Consider the following 11,199-nt stretch of genomic DNA (forward strand, 5'->3'; position numbering starts at 1 on the left):
CATAATAACTTCAAACCAAGCATAAGACCCAACTAAACATTCTCAATCAATTCATAAACCATTCAAGCAAGGCAAGAATCCCGACCTTTCATTAAATTCTTAATCGAAACTCAGTTAACCAGTTCTATAGCTAATACAAAACTATCCAGCAATCATTCCAACAACAGCCAACTCAACATAATCGATAAGAGAATCCGAATATCCAACCACCTCAATCAATCAATAATTCAATCAGATAAACAATCTCATTCATCCAAGGCAATTCAATTCAATATTTAAGACTTACAAAAATCATAAAAATATATTTTTCGCATTAATATCGACTTGTAACAATTCTTGAAAGTAAATAGAGTCAAAGAAATCGCCCCTACCTCGAATAGTCGAAACCAGAAAGCTATAAAATGCGTAAAACTCTTTTCTTACCGGCCCACAACAATGACAGCTGCAACCACAGCTCTATCTTACTTCTACAGTGACAGCGGCAACTTTAATCACAACATGTAATGACTGAAACCAGATCCGAAATTACAAATAATCTAGAAAACAGAGCAGCAGTAGCAACTGGCAACGTGAAGCTTCGGTGGTGATAGAAACGATGGCAGCGGTGGCAACTGGCACGACAGCGGCCATGGCAGCTTTTTCGATGACGATCTCATAGCAGCAGCTCCCTTTTTCTCATGGCTCTTGCGCGACGGTGGTGGCAAGAAGCTCAAAGGCGTTCGGTCTTCCCTCCTCGGCGGTGATGTGTCAAAACAGCAACAACGATGGGCTCTGTAGGCGGCGACACGACGCGACGACGATGCGCGCTCCAACTCGCGCGAGCTTCCTCAGCGACGACCCTGGTGGTGGTGATGCTCCTGATAGTGAGAATATGTTGTTGATCTAGATTTCCACAAAATAGAATTCCGTCGTTGAGAGTATAGTCTAGACCAACAATTAATTTTCAAATCAAATGTTTAAATTCAATACAAAATAACCGAGATTAAGAGTACTTTAACCTCGGGTCGTTCTCCCTAGGATGCAATTGAAAGTGTCACGCTTTTTGTTGTGGAGGCAAAGGGGGGTTTTTGCAATCAAAGAACAAAAGATTAAAAGAACTAAACAATAAAAGAACTAAGAAATTATCAAAATTGAAAATTAATGCAAGCAAAGGTAAATAGGATCAAAACTAATGAAAATGCTATAAATGCAATAAAAGAGCCTTGACTTGGGAATGAGAGTCTAAGAATCCTATCATTTCCATAACCACAACTATGATAATTATGATGAGTCACTCTCGCCTAGTCAACCCCAACCATCGAGGAGTTAGTCAAGCAAGCATAATTGACCTTAATCCATAAGTCCTAACCAAATTACCAAACTAGTTGATAAAAGGCTAGCGTCAATGGAAACAAGAGTCAACTAACTACCCAAGAATTACCACTAAATGTCGGACATTATGACTCTAGTATCCTAGGAACTCAAACCACAAGCCAAGGTGGAAAAATCTACTCAAAATCAATAGTTGGCATTTTCACAAACACCTTGTATGCATAAAAGTAAAACATGGAAAATTGCAAAGTAAAATGGAAAACTATAACCAACTATCAACAATACCAACAATAAACATCCAAACAAACATAAAGAAAGCATGAAACATTAAATTTATCAATCAAAACTTCAAGAACTCAAAATTGCAATTATAAACAAAGTAACTTGAACCAAAAGGAAATGAAAGTAAAGACAATGTAATTAAAGAGGAAATTGAGAGTACTTACAATTAAAGAAGCAAAATCCAAAAGAAAAGCTTGTTATAAAATGCTACAATGGAGATGAAAATTAAAACCCTAAGAGAGCAATGCTATACTACTCCTACTCCTACTCCTAATTACTCTCTAAACTATCTAAGTGAGCTCCCTACTCTAATGCATTCATATGTCTTCAATCCCCCTTCATATAGCTCTTCATTTCAGCCTTGAGCCTTCAAAAATTGGGCCAAAAGCCCTCAGAATTTGCGCAGCATATGTTTCATTAATGCAATCACATGCAGGGACCTGTGCGGATGCACAGATGCGTGCGTCCACACACTTGGCTGAATTTCCTCTGTGCATACGCACAGGTACTTGTGCGCACGCATACATGCAAATTTCCTCTTGTGCGTACGCACGCAAGCTTGTGCGCACGCACACTTGCCTGTGTGTGCTTTTTCTTGTCTTCTTCATGTGTTCTCCCTTGTACATGCCTTCTTCCACTTTTGCTTATCCACTCTTGCCTATTTGACCTGAAATCACTCAACAAACATGTCATGGCATCAAATAGAATAAAAGTGGAATTAAATTGCTCATTTCAAGCACAAAATTGCATGTTTCACATTTAGAATCAAATTGGGGACAAAACACAAAAGTATGCTATTTTGATGCTTAAGTGTGAGTTTATGTGCTAGAATCCATCAAAAATAAGTCAAAATATACCATCAAATATGGACTCATCAGCTCCCCATATCGGCTCGCTCCCTCTCTCTCAACGACTTTCCCTCTCTTTCTCTCCTATGGCAACAACGGTGGTGACGGTGGCAGTGACGCCCACCGGCACCGTCTTTTCCCTCCTTCCCCTCTCAGCCATGTGTGTGTGGAACAAAGGGGATAGGTAGTGGCTGGGAAGGGAAGAATTAGGGTTAGAGTTGTATGTGTTGAGTTTTAGGGTCATAGTTCGGATAGTTTTGGTAATTTTAATAAAATTAGGGGTAATTGAATAATTGAAAACCAATTTTAAATCTAATAATAATATCTATAAAATTACTATTTAATTATCAACTAAAATTTATTTTCAAATAGACACTCTAATTCAATAATTAGAGATAATTAAACTAATTTTCTTTTATTCATAAAAATAAAGTTAAAGATCTAAATACTTAAAATATAGTATATAAAATTCTCATTATTTTTCAATTACTAAAACTTTAAATTATAATTAAAAAATTACCCATTTTAATATAAAAATCTCTAAAAATACAATTCTGAATAAATATAATAAATCATAAATAATCACAACCACCACAAGGGATGAGAGGAGATGATGATACTGCTTCTACCAGCCCAAGCCAACATCATCATCAAATTATTGTTTTGTACTTTAAAATGATGATGCTACTCCTAAGTGAATATATCTGTATGTTGTTTATTTAGAGGTATATGTGATGGATTGTGTTGCGTGTTGATTTTTTATATTGATATTGATTATCCAGTTGTTGAACATTCTATTTGATGATGATGTGATAAACTATGTTGGTGATGCTAGTTTGAGTTAAGAAAATGTAATATTTTTAGATTTCTTGCTTATAAATGAATTCAAGTGGTGGTAGGCTTGATAGATGATGATATATTCCATTTCATGTGGATATGGTTTGATTTTGGTGCATGTTTGTTGGAACTTATAGTTTAGTGCTAATGATGAAGGTTATTGTTAGCTTATAAATTGGATAAGGAGGATTGGTGAACTAATAGATGTTTAGGATTGAAAATATTGGCTGATGCATGTGCATCATAAGTTGTTTGTCTATTTATTTCATATAGAAAGTCGATAAATTATATTCGATTATGAAGTATTTTAGTGCTTAATTTGAATACAACTTGGATTGCTTTGAGTTAATAAATATTTGTAGGAAATGATAGAAAAAGAAGCAACAAAAGCATCAATAGAGGACTCACTGAAGCAACACTTCTAGAGCAACATTTTATGGGATTAAGGATGGAGTTTTGCCAAGCCACTTTTTAAGACAAGAACAAATAAGGAGAAGGAAAATCAAATAAGCCTTTGGGAGTAGCAAGGAAGGTGGTATTCAAGAGGAAGCACACTCCTAGGGAAGCAAGAGTTAGAAAAAGCCCAAGAAAGTTCATAGAGAAATTGCAACTTTGACCTCTCCAAACTCTAACAGGGATAACTTGAGCTAAAGAGGTCCAAATGAAGTAGTTTCAGCAGCATGAAAAAAGCCAACTTCTAGAGCTTTCCAACTATATATAATAATTTATAATGAATGCTGAATCTGATGGTACAAATCACCATTCTTTGTCGCATGCCATTCTTGGCATCTCCAACACTAAGACAATAACCCTCTCATATTCCAACAAGCATAACTTGAGTTATAGAGGTCCAAATAAAGCCTTTTTAGTAGCGTTAGAAAGCTAACATCTAGAACTTTTCAAAGATATATACTAGTCTATAGTGGACATTCAGTTTGGGCCACGAACAATGAGCATCTTTTGACGCCCAATTTATGAAGAGTCCCAAACGCCACAAACGTGGCGCCCCAAACGCCATTGAAAGTGTACACCTCCTAGGGACTCAAACTTAGCACCTCAAACTCCACAAAGTGGCATCTCAGATGCCACACCTGAAGAGAGAATGGCATCTCCAATGCCATAAGAATTCACCTCCCAGGGACCTCAATCTTGCTCACCAATATGGTGTCTCCAACGCCATTCTTCCCCACCTTCATTGGCACCTCAAATGCCACTACAATGCAAGCTCCAAAGACTCAATTTTTACTCCATTTCTTGGCTACACATGTCATCTCCAATGCTAAAATTTTGCCACTTTGTAAAGCGTCTCCCTCCACAAACACCTTCAAACTTCAAGGCTGATCCAAGGCAATGAAATTGGCATGCTAAATGCTATATCTGGCGTCTCCAACTCCACCCTTAAAGCACACTCCAAAGACCACACTTTGAGCTTTATTTTGGTCTTTAATAAAGCATATGGCATGTCACAATTGATGCTTGAAATTGACAAATCATTAACCACATCTAATGCTCATCAAGTCCAACTAATCAAGCCCACAATCATCAATACAACAACTCACAAGGCTCAGATCCAAAGGGAGCAAGGAAGATCACTAGTGATAGTTAGTTAGAAAGTGCATTTGATTGTAATTTAAATTTTATTTGAATTTGTAATTGAGGATAGATTATAAATAGAGATCCAGGGAACCTTTTTAAAGGGACCTTGGGAGGAAAGGTCTTCGTACTCTCTTCTTTACTTCACTTTCTACTTTCTTCACGTTCTCATACCCATTTTGTAATTCTTTGAGCTATGAGTAGCTAATCATCTTTTCATATTGGGAAGGAGATCTGTTAAATTTTAATGGATTAATGTGATTAATTCTTCAACTTCAATTCAACTTTTAATTATTTCTTTAGAAAGAGTCTTCGTTCTTCATCAAGGATCTAAATCTATCAGGAGATAATTTAGATCCAAATTAGGTTTTATGATCACTTGGAAAAGTGGATTCATGAAACAAGTGACGATCGAGACTTTCTATCGGTAAAGAAATTCACAAATAAATTCCCGTTGTAAGTATAGTTTCTAAACCAACAGAGAATTCTTTTGCACAAAAATTTTGGTTGTCACTAAAGCAAACCCAATAAAATTGATAACCGAAGTATTTAAACCTTGGGTCATCTCTCAAAGAATTACAGGGAAGTATGATTTATTATTGGTTATGGAAAAGTATCTTTTTGGGTTTTTGAAATAGGAAACAAGGAAATAAATTGGCAAGAAAATAAATTAATTATCATGAAAACCATTGCAAGGTATGAGAACTGAAAATCCCATCCTAGTTATCCTTATCAATTGTGATGAGAATTGTTTATTGCTCCCACTTAGTTAACCCTTACTAAATAAAGGAAAGTCAGGTGGACTAATCAATGGGATTCCTCAAGTCCTAGTCAACTCCTAAGAAAAGAATAGCTTTAGAGGGATCCAAATCAATCAGCAAATTCCAATTTTCAATCAACAATTGAGTTTGATAACTCAAGTGTCACCAATTACTCAACCAAAGCAAAGGGAAAAAAATCTAAATTTAATTGAAAACATCAATAACATAAATTGAAGAAAGCAATCTTAAATCTGAAATACCTCAAATTGTATTAATTAGAAAATTAAATTAAACATAAGAATTCATAAACCAAATTATAACATAAAGTAATCAACAAAGGGAAAGAAATAAACCAAAATGCTAGGACAGATAAAAGTAGAAGAGAAAACTAAATTAAAGGAACATTGAACCTAGAATGAAGAAGAAGTAATCCTAAAACTAAGAGAAATCCTAAATCCTAAAATCTAGAGAGAGGAGAGAGCCTCTCTCTCTAGAAAACTACATCTAAAACCTAAAATTATGAATATGAAAGTTGTCTGAATGTCTCCTTGATTCCCCTACTTTGTAGCCTCTAATCTATGTTTTCTGGGCCAAAAACTGGGTCAAAAATAGCTCATAAATCACCCTTAGCGATTTTTGATACGTCCAGCATGCGGAAAAGTCACGCGTACCACGCGTACGCGTAGATTGCATTTTCTCCAGGTCACGTGTACGCGTGATCCACGCGTACGCGTTATCCACGCGTTCGCGTTGCCTAAAAGGGTGGCAACTATAGAAAATTATATATCATTGAGAACCCACGGATGTTATCTTTCCAACGCAACTAGAACCGCCTCAGTTAGACCTCTGTAGCTCAAGTTATGGTCGATTTAGTACCAAGAGGTCAGGCTGGACAGCTTTAGCAATTCCTTCAGTTTCTTGTATTCCTTCCACTTTTGCATGCTTCCTTTCTATCCTCTAAGCCATTCCTGCCCCATAAACTCTGAAATCACTTAACACACATATCAAGGCATCAAATGATAATTGATGCCAGGGCATTTTGGCCAGTTTCACTGACCTTTTTCTTTACTATTTTAGGGTAGTTTCATGCATTTTCTTAGTAAATAAGCAAGTTTTGGGTGAATACACACTTACACCTTGATTCAAGCAAACATTATGAAATTCACATGATTTCATGAGAATTATGCATGAATTGAATGATAAAATGGATGATGCATGATCTTATGACTTGAAACAAAGCTTTGATGTACCTTGTTTGTTTGATTTCAGGACAAGGGAAGCAAAGAAGAGCCACGTTAGCAGCCACATTAGCTTCACTAACGTGACCACTAACGTGGAATGGGAGCGAGCTTGCAACGTTAGTGGTAAAGTTACCACAAATAACGCCTTCGAAAGCCATCATAACCCACGTTAGTTGCCACGTTAGTTACACTAACGTGGGAACTAACGTGGAAGAAAGGGGGAGCTCCAACGTTAGTGGTAAAAGTGAATACCACTAACGTTCCAAAAGGCCACACTAAGCCACGTTAAGAGTCACGTTAATCCAATTAACGTGAACTCTAACGTGGAGTAAAGAGGAAGTCGCAAGCGTTAGCGACACTCACCTTTGTCACTAACGCTAGACCGAGCCTAGATTGCCTACGTTAGTGGTCACGTTAAGACCACTAACGTGAAGGGTAACGTGCAGCAATGAATGATAGGCCAATGTTAGTGACACTCACCTTTGTCACTAACGTTGGAGATGGCAAATACACCCACGTTAGTGGTCATGTTAAGGCCCTTAACGCGAAGCACTAACGTGGAAAGAAGGGGCATTTTGAAGCGTTAGTGACAAAGGTAAGTGTCACTAACGCTCTCGAGCCTTGGCATACCCACGTTAAGGGCCATGTTAGTTACACTAACGTGGACCATTAACGTGGAAGAGAGGGACAAAGAACAACGTTATTGGTAAAAGTGAGTGCCAATAACGCTTGCAAAGGGCTAAGAGGCTACGTTAGTGGTTACGTTAGTACCACTAACGTTGAAGTTAACGTGGATCAACTAGTTTGGAACGTTAGTGACAAAGTTATCGTCACTAACGCTTTTGAACCCAAGTTTACACCTAGCGTTAACGCCACTAACGTCCTAACTAACTTCCCATCATGCCTAACTCACACTTTCTTTGCAAGCAGAGCTGAGCTCACTAAAGACTATAACTGCTTCAACTAAAGGTCAAAGGCCCATATCCAACACTTGAAGAGCTAACTAGAAGATCTGAAGAGTAGTATATATAGGGATAGTTTTGAATTAAAAGGGGATCCGGAACTTGAGGACTACACTTTGTATATTTTACTTTCTCTGCAACTTCTAGTTTAATTTTCAGAATGCATTCTTCTTTATCATCTTCCATTTCCAGAGCTATGAACAACTAAACCCCTTTTTATTGGGTTAGGGAGCTCTGTTGTAATTTGATGAATCAATTATAGTTTTCATTCTTCTTCTTCTTTCTTTTCTCTTGATTTTACTAGAAAGCTTTCGATCTTAATCCAATTAGTTAGTTGTCTTGGAAAAGAAACTCTCCATAATTGGATCTCCTCTGAGCCTTGGAAAAGGGATGAGGAGATCATGCTAGAATTACTTTCTCATGTTAGACCAAATTGGGGTTTGGATGGATATAGTGACATATAATCCTACCAATACTTTGATTTGGAAATACATATGGTATAATCAGTGACCATACTTCATCTCTTCCCATGAGCAATTAAATTAAGGAATTGGGCAATTGTTCAAGCTTAGAGAGATTGGGTTGCCAAGGAATTGGGATCCAATCACTTAATATTGCCAAGGAGATCAATGAATGCATTGATTCAGGAAGAGATGAGAATGAACTTAATCCAGAGAATGCAACATCTCCTAAGCCCAATGAATCTCCCATTTCTGATCTTACCCATTCTCTTTATTTTCTGCTATTTACTTTTCTGCTCATCTCCCCAATTCCCCATTTAAGATTCTGCAATTTACTTTATGCCATTTACATTCCGCCATTTATTTCCAGCACTTACATTTTCTGTTATTTACTTTTCCGCCATTTAAATTTCTGTAATTACTCAACTCAAATTCTGCTCAGCTCAACTAGAACATTCCTCTAATTAAGTTGCTTGACCAATCAATCCCTGTGGGATTCGACCTCACTCTATTGTGAGTTTTTACTTGACGATAATTTGGTATACTTGCCGAAGGGAAATTTGTTGAGAGACAAGTTTCTGTGCATCAAGTTTATGGCGCTGTTGTCGGGATTGATTTTATATCGACAATGATTAAGTTGGAGGATAACTAGATTGAGCAATTTTCTTTTGTTTCGTTTAATTCCATCTGAGTGATTTACTTTCAGTTTTAGCTATTTTCTTCCTTTTTTCCCTTGCCCGTTTGTTGTGTTTTTTTTTTTTTGTTTACAATTCAGTTCACTAACCCACTAACTGTTTGATATATTGCACCACTCACACTAACAACCATTCTAACAAGAGTAATTTATTTATTCATTTCCTTTCTTGCTTTTTACTTTGTTGGTTGTATGACAGGTAGAAGAAGCGGGGCTTCAACTTTCTTTGATTCTGAACCTGAGAGGACCTTCCTTAGATTAAGGAGGGAAGCAAGAGGGAAGAGAGTCGTTGGTACTGAGGAAGAGGAAGAGTATTTTGAAACAGACATGGAGGAGAATATGGAGAATCACCATGAAGAAGAAGCTCACAACCATACCAGAGAAGGCCCAGTAAATCATGCTGGGCAAGAGAGAAGAGTTCTAGGCTCTTATATCAATCCAAACCCAGGAAATTGTGGAAGTAGCATCCAAAAGCCAACCATACATGCCAATAACTTTGAACTAAAGTCCCATCTCATCACCCTCGTTCAGAACAACTGTGTATTCAGAGGAAGTGCCCAAGAAGATCCCAATCAGCATCTAACCACCTTCCTAAGGATATGTGATACTGTGAAGTCTAATAGTGTTCATCCTGACACTTATAGACTACTTCTGTTTCCCTTTTCACTCAAGGATAAGGCATCTAAATGGCTGGAATCCTTCCCGAAAGAGAGTTTAACAACCTGGGAAGAGGTGGTGAACAAATTCTTGGCGAGATTCTATCCTCCTCAAAAAATTAACAGGTTGAAAGCTGAGGTACAAACCTTCAAGCAACAAGATGGTGAAACTCTCTATGAAGCATGGGAGAGGTTTAAGGACTTAACAAGAAGGTGCCCGCCAGACATGTTCAATGAATGGGTGCAGTTACACATTTTCTATGAGGGTCTTTCTTATGAATCAAAGAAGGCAGTAGACCACTCATCTGGGGGATCTCTGAACAAGAAGAAGACCATTGAAAAAGCCATAGATGTCATCAAGACTGTAGTTGAAAATGATTACTTCTATGCTTCTGAAAGGGGCAATATTCGAGGAGTATTGGAGCTGAACAACATGGACGTGTTGCTGGCTCAAAACAAGATGATCACCAAGCAGCTAGCTGACCTTACCAAGAAGATGGAAAGAAACCAAGTTGCAGCAGTCACCACCTCATCAGCAGCTCAAGAAGGAGTGAATGCAGAGAAAGAGGGTGACCGGGAACAAGCCAACTATATTGGGAACTCACCTAGGCAAACCCATGATCCATACTCCAAAACTTATAATCCTAGTTGGAAGAACCACTCAAACTTTGGGTGGGGAAATCAACAAGATCAAGGCCAATATCAGAGATGTCACAACCCCAACAACAATGCAACTCACCAACATTCCACACAGAGATCATATCAACACCTACCCAAAAATACCTCTCAACATCCATATCAAAACAAAAATGGCCTTTCTCACCCCTCCAACCTCAACTCACCATCACCATCCGAAGATAGACTCTCCAGGATTGAGATTCTACTTGAAGGTATTGATGACAAGTCATCCTAGCCTATTTTAGCTAGTCTTTTTCTCTTGTTTTCATTAGAATTATGCACTTTCTTGAGCTACAAGCAAGCTAATTGAGTAGATTTTCATGTTTCCCTTGATTGAACCAACCATATATGAATTCATGCCATTTCATGAGGTTTTATGCTATATTTGTTGCATATTATGAAAGATTGAATATCTCATGATTTTGAGCATAGCTTTGATGAGTTTGGTTGATTAATGATAGGTGAAGAAAGCTTGGAGAAAGGTTGAAGCAAGAAGGAATAGCTAGGAGTAAAGAGAAGACAATGGAATAAGTGAAATTGAACCAGGAAGCAAGAAGCTGGACCTAAAGTTAGCATCAAACTTTTGCACAAACTTTTGGTTGAAAAGTTAGCCCCAACGTTAGCCCCCTAACTTGGAGGCTAACGTTGGAACTTGAAAATTCTCTCCTGGGCTCCAAAAGTTTGCGCCAACGTTAGCCCCCTAACTTTGAGGCTAACGTTGGCACATGAATTTCTCCCCTAGGCACCAAAGTTTGCGCCAACGTTAGACCCCTAACTTGGAGGCTAACGTTGGCACATGAAAATTCAAGGAAGAGGAGCAAAAGTTTGCGCCAACGTTAGCCCCCTAACTTTGAGGCTAACGTTGGCACATGAAT

At 37.8% G+C, this 11,199-nt stretch overlaps 1 non-coding gene across 1 annotated transcript; it reads right to left on the minus strand.

Annotated features, from left to right (window-relative positions):
- Positions 1–9,770: 9,770 nt before the first annotated feature.
- LOC112725312 (small nucleolar RNA R71) lies at positions 9,771–9,874 on the minus strand. The gene has a single exon (XR_003164428.1). It is a non-coding gene; the product is annotated as a small nucleolar RNA R71 (small nucleolar RNA).
- Between the last annotated feature and the right edge of the window lie 1,325 nt (positions 9,875–11,199).

Source organism: Arachis hypogaea, chromosome 11 (assembly GCF_003086295.3).
Source record: "Arachis hypogaea cultivar Tifrunner chromosome 11, arahy.Tifrunner.gnm2.J5K5, whole genome shotgun sequence".
Taxonomy (NCBI): domain Eukaryota; kingdom Viridiplantae; phylum Streptophyta; class Magnoliopsida; order Fabales; family Fabaceae; genus Arachis; species Arachis hypogaea.